Source organism: Cyprinodon variegatus, unplaced genomic scaffold (genome assembly GCF_000732505.1).
Source record: "Cyprinodon variegatus isolate N-32 unplaced genomic scaffold, C_variegatus-1.0 Scaffold1955, whole genome shotgun sequence".
Lineage (NCBI taxonomy): Eukaryota > Metazoa > Chordata > Actinopteri > Cyprinodontiformes > Cyprinodontidae > Cyprinodon > Cyprinodon variegatus.
In genome coordinates, this window is record NW_015152408.1 from 37,176 (window position 1) to 42,517 (window position 5,342).

At 36.3% G+C, this 5,342-nt stretch overlaps 1 protein-coding gene across 1 annotated transcript in view; it reads left to right on the plus strand.

The window, feature by feature from the left end:
- Positions 1-5,342, plus strand: part of LOC107104924 (serine/threonine-protein kinase N2-like) — a 52,407-nt gene that overhangs the window by 24,292 nt on the left and 22,773 nt on the right. The gene's annotated exons all lie outside the window — the stretch shown is intronic.

A 5,342-nucleotide genomic window follows, 5' to 3' on the forward strand; every position in this document is an offset into this window, starting at 1 on the left:
AGAACAGACAAGTCTGCTCTGATGCATGCTGGGTAAATAGGGAGGGCTGAGAACAAAGTCCCCGGATGTTGTTCTCAGCCCTCCCTATTTACCCAGCATGCATCAGAGCAGACTTGTCTGTTCTTGAGACTGACAGCTGTCCCAGCATGCACTGCGGCAGCAGCAGCTTCCAGGTTAGCGCTCACTTAGCTTAGAGTATTAAGTTAAAAGTTGATTTTAGGATCATTTGAGGCGAGAACATTATAAATTAAGCTTCACTATATTGCCCATTTACTAATTTAATGCGTAACTAAATCAGTAAATAACTATTTTTCCCCCACTAAATGAAAAAAGTCATAATTTATTATTATCTAAAGCAGGGGTCACCAACCTTTTTAAGGCTGAGGGCCACTTTAAGGGTACCGAGACGTAGGAAGGGCGACCATTACTGGCCCATGAGCTGCAAGCGTTAGCGTTAGCCTGAACTTTGTTCATTATCAACATATTTTAATTGTTTCTGTTAATTTCTAAGTTTATTTTGACATTTTGAAACCTCTATAAATGATTAAAAAGAAGAGCAACAGAATAAAATAAAATTTCAAACTTAGCCCACTTTATTTAGAAGACTCTGAGGGCCCCCCATGTGGTCCTTGAGGGCACCGCGTTGGTGACCCCTGATCTAGAGACTATTAATAACAGGAGGTGAAATGCAGCTCCTGATTAGCTTTGAATGTGGTGATGTCATCAGTACGCTGCTGTTCCAGTTGACCCAGTTTGCATCCAATTATTTAATTAAACAGTCTTAGTTTTTGGGAATATATAAGAATTATGCTCTAATTTGTAATTATGCACCGATGCCAGTATCAGGCGGGGCCCCGATCCAGCAATAAAATGGTGGTATGGGTATTGGCGAGTACCAACCAATAGGGCATTGATACCATTTTGACAGCCAAAACATTCTTCAACTATTGTCACCCATTCCAGGTAGGCAATAAAAAGTTCTACTGGATTCATTCTTTGTTTTAGTCTTTTTCCTGCTTCACAAAGGAAGGCAGCAGCTGGACATGAAGCCATGATGGCGATTATTTTACATCCAAGTAGTCTGCAGTTCTTCAGATATACACATCAATTTCAAACAGATGGTATCGGCTGATACTCTACAGACAGGTATCGGGGCCAAAAAATGGCATCAGTGCAACACTACTAATTTGTAGTTAGTGATCAGTCGTTACTATATTTTAATTTGGCAAACCGGATCTTCTCTCTGTTCCATCTCCTGTTTGGTGCGATTGCAAATCTCCTGACCTTGCCGGAGCAGAGCAAAAAATAGCTCTGCTCTTTATTTTGACGGTGAAGGACGCTGAAGATGTACGTGCACATTTACGTGCGATTGTGGAACAGTTCTCATTGGTTAATCTGACAGACAATTACTCCACACGACGTACGTCGGGGTGGAGACGGAGGATATGGAATCTGGGGTATGAATCAACAGCAGCGCCCTCTACTGGACAGATTCCAGATTCCTTCTAAGTGGACATTATCAATATATCAATCAGATGGAAACAGTTTTAATCCCATAAACCAATTATCAGCAATTCATCGTAAACCAATAAGTTGTTTATATCCCTTATGCAAATAATCAAGATATCGATTAGCTTTAGCAAAAATATGCAGACTTTAATTGTCTTGAGCATAGATACATGCTAGATTAGCATCGTATCCTGACATAAGGTTTTGGAATCAGTTACGGCTGCAACTAACATTTATTTTTCAAATCGATTAATCTATCGATTATTTTTTTTTCCATTCATTGATCAATAATCGGATAGCCAAATGTTTCTCAAAGAAGATTTCTTACGAGTTATAAACCAGGTAAAAATACTAAAACTTTTCCACTTGAGGAGTTCTGGATTGAGCGGTATGTATTAAATTTAATATGAGAAAAAATATATCTTCTTTGGCTCAATATATTATATGGCTGGAACGATTATTTATCAATTAATCTGTCGATTATTTTTCTTCTGATTAATAATCAGATAGCCTAAGTTTCCTTAAAGAACTCTTTTTATGAAAGTTCACCAGGAGAAGTTCACCCAACCTGATTTAAAACATTTAAAATTACCGCATGTTTTCACTTGCACCTCTTCTCCTGTTAATACGGTAAAGCCCTGCGGAGCGAAATAACAAACCATCAGTTCAGGTGTTTGAGAAAATATGGGAATCAGGAAATTATCTAAAAATCAAACTGAACGATTGTTGTTCTCTACTTCAAAAACAATTTGAAAATGAAAAATGAAAAAAATTTCTATTTTTTAATATTATTTATTTAAAAATTCAATGTATAACATGGACGCATAGAAACCTAATTTTTTACCAGTGTTAAATTCTGTTTAAAGTAACAGATTATAATTAAAAATGTCTCCAGACCTTTACTGGTTGATGATTTTCTTTAGTCAGACCCTGGATGATTATTAATTGGTTAAACCTGATTTAGAGTCTGTATACTCGTGTTAACGAGTAATCGATTACCAAGTTAGATTAGTTCAATAATCGATTAATCACTATTAATCCAATTATTTGTTTTAGCCGTAGTATCAGTACTGTTTACATCTTATCGACATCCAAACTAATATTGTTTCATGATAAACACCTAGTCAATGTAATTGGATAATTACATTTTCCAGGTAAAACCCTTGAAGAAAAGGTTGAGCTTAGTTTCAAGAGCTGCATTGTTAACAGTAATTCAAAGTCGGCGTGTGACCTCTAAAGCTGCGGCATTCAGGAAGTGGTTACTAATCCCGCTTAAGTTGAGGTGAGGGTTTTAAAGATGCGGGTCAGTGGTGACTGACAGCGGCGGTGAAAAGACGGCGCATTGAGGCTGGATCAGGTTTAACTGACGCTGGAGAGAAGCCAGAGGGAGGTTGGTTGGTCAGGAGGCCAGTTAACAGGTTTGGCTCCTCCCTCTACTTTCCCTTAAAGAAGCTGCGGTGTGTGGGAATGTGATCGGCTATGGTTGGTTAGTAATATCTAAGACTGAAACAATCAGATTAATCGATTATTGAAATAATCTTCAACTATCAATCATTAACTGGAGTATAGAGACCGTAAAACCTGCCTTTAGCTGACAGAGCGACGCACTTAGAGCAGGAATTAAACCACGATTGTAAAACCAAATGCATAAACAGTTTGCATTTAAGATTTAAAAAAAAACCTTTTCTGTCTATTAATCTGCTCTATCCAGAACTCCTCAAGTGGAAAATCTGTATTTTCACCTGGTGTCATTTCATAAATCTTCAAGGAACCTTTGGCTATCTGATTATTAATCAGTTAATTGGAAGAAGAATCAACAGATTAATCGATTTGCAAAATAATTGTTTGTTGCTGCCCTTCAAATATCTAATCTGTATAGTTGTTGTTTTTTTGTTTGTTTTTATGTTAACCTACAAAAGATCGATGCTATTAGACGACACCCTGGGATTAGTCAAGTATTTCTGATTCCTGGTTGATGGGACAGGTGTTGTGAATGAAACGGAAAGAGCTCCTCTATGTCACTGAATGTGTGCATTGATCATGGGCGGTTCTAGACAGGGGCCAATAGTGACCAGTGCCCCTGTAGATCATGTCCTGGCCCCTATTATGGCTCCTGTACTGAAGACATAAAACTCAAATAAATACTAATGATGATCTGCGCTGGAACAGACATGGTTACTGAGAGCTCCTTTGGATCTATGTAATTGTTTTTCCTTTACAAATTCTGTTTTACTAATTATTTAAATACGATAAGGTGATAGCTTCTGTGGTATCGAGATATGATCCCAGTTTTCATCTACGAAATATTTTCTTCAAAACAAATTACTCTATTTTTTACGGCTGAATTTATCAGTTTTTCTTGAGTTCTAATTCAGAATTTATAGAAAACGGTAATTTTAACTTAAATTAAGTCAAAAATATGGAAAATTCCTAAATTCTGAATGTATATTGACCTAAGACATTTAAAGAAAAGAATTCGAATTAAACCTAATTGAATAGAAATTTCCCTTCATGCAGCTCTATTAATTTTATTTATTTCATGCTTTTCTGTGCCCCCATGGAAAAAACACACTGGCCCCCTCCTGGCCCCCTGGTACATTTGGTATAGAACCACCACTGGCATTTCAATTAGTGGAAAAATATGCAAGAGAATATAAAAAAAAAAGCCTAATCGACCAAAACTTTGGCGATCCCCATGCAGTACCTCTGTGGGCCCCCATAGGGGTCGCTTTATATTCTTTATATCCCCGTTCTAGCACAAGATCTACATCCAGCCATTCAGTAAAGATGCTGTACGTCTTATTTTTCACTAATGAGATGAGCCCTTCAATGATATATTACCTATTCTAAACTAAGTTGGAAAAAAGTAAAAAAAATATTGGAAAAGTTAAAAAGTAAAGTTAAAAAGTGAATTAGCCTTTTTTCGTAAGCTAAATAAATGCATAATTTTTTATCGGAAAAAAAAAAAAAAAAAAATTAGCCTAAATAACAGTTATATTTAGATTTATAAACTAAACAATGTCAGTACCAGTATCATCATTAATGCCTCTAAGGTTGTGTTGGACACAGTTTCTTATAGAAGCTCTTTTAGTTTTTTCTTAATATATTCGGGCAAGTTGCCGTTTCTTGTTATTAAATTGACATTCATTTTTGCCATCAAAATATCCATAAGTTTTGAATGTTACAAAGGTTATAAGGTCTTGTCCTGGATTCCAATAACACTATTGGCTTAAGATGTAGGAATAACAAACTAAACATTAACAATCGATAACAGATGGAGGGAGAGGCAATCATCTGCTTAATGTGATCTTAAGACATGGCGGCTGAATATACGGAGAAATGGACAAACACGTCTGTAGATAAAAGAAAAAATACTTTAATATCCACTCAGCCGATGTATCGTCTACCTTTAATACGTAATGATTATTTTAGCGTTTATAACTGACTGACTTTCTGGGTTTTATGTGGTTTTATATGTATATTAAATATTTTTAATGTTACATCTGAGGAATTTTATTTAAAAAGAAAAACAAAGAAAAAAAGTCAAAATAATAAACTTTGTACAAGATTTTTTTTTGTGCGTTCTTGGCAGTTTTTCATATCAACTGAAAGGAAACATGCTGCGTTTTGGCCTTGAGCAAGGAGAGAATTCACAGCACATCTCAGGGGACTTTACAGAGATAATTCAACCAGATCATCCAGTCAGATCGGTTCAAAGTTTTCTATCTAAGGAAAACCAGCTGATTGCATCGACTCATTGACTCTTCAGCAATCCCCCACCCCAGCCTCTAATGCCTCTAAGATCAGCCACAGCCTTGAGAAAATTCAAGGGC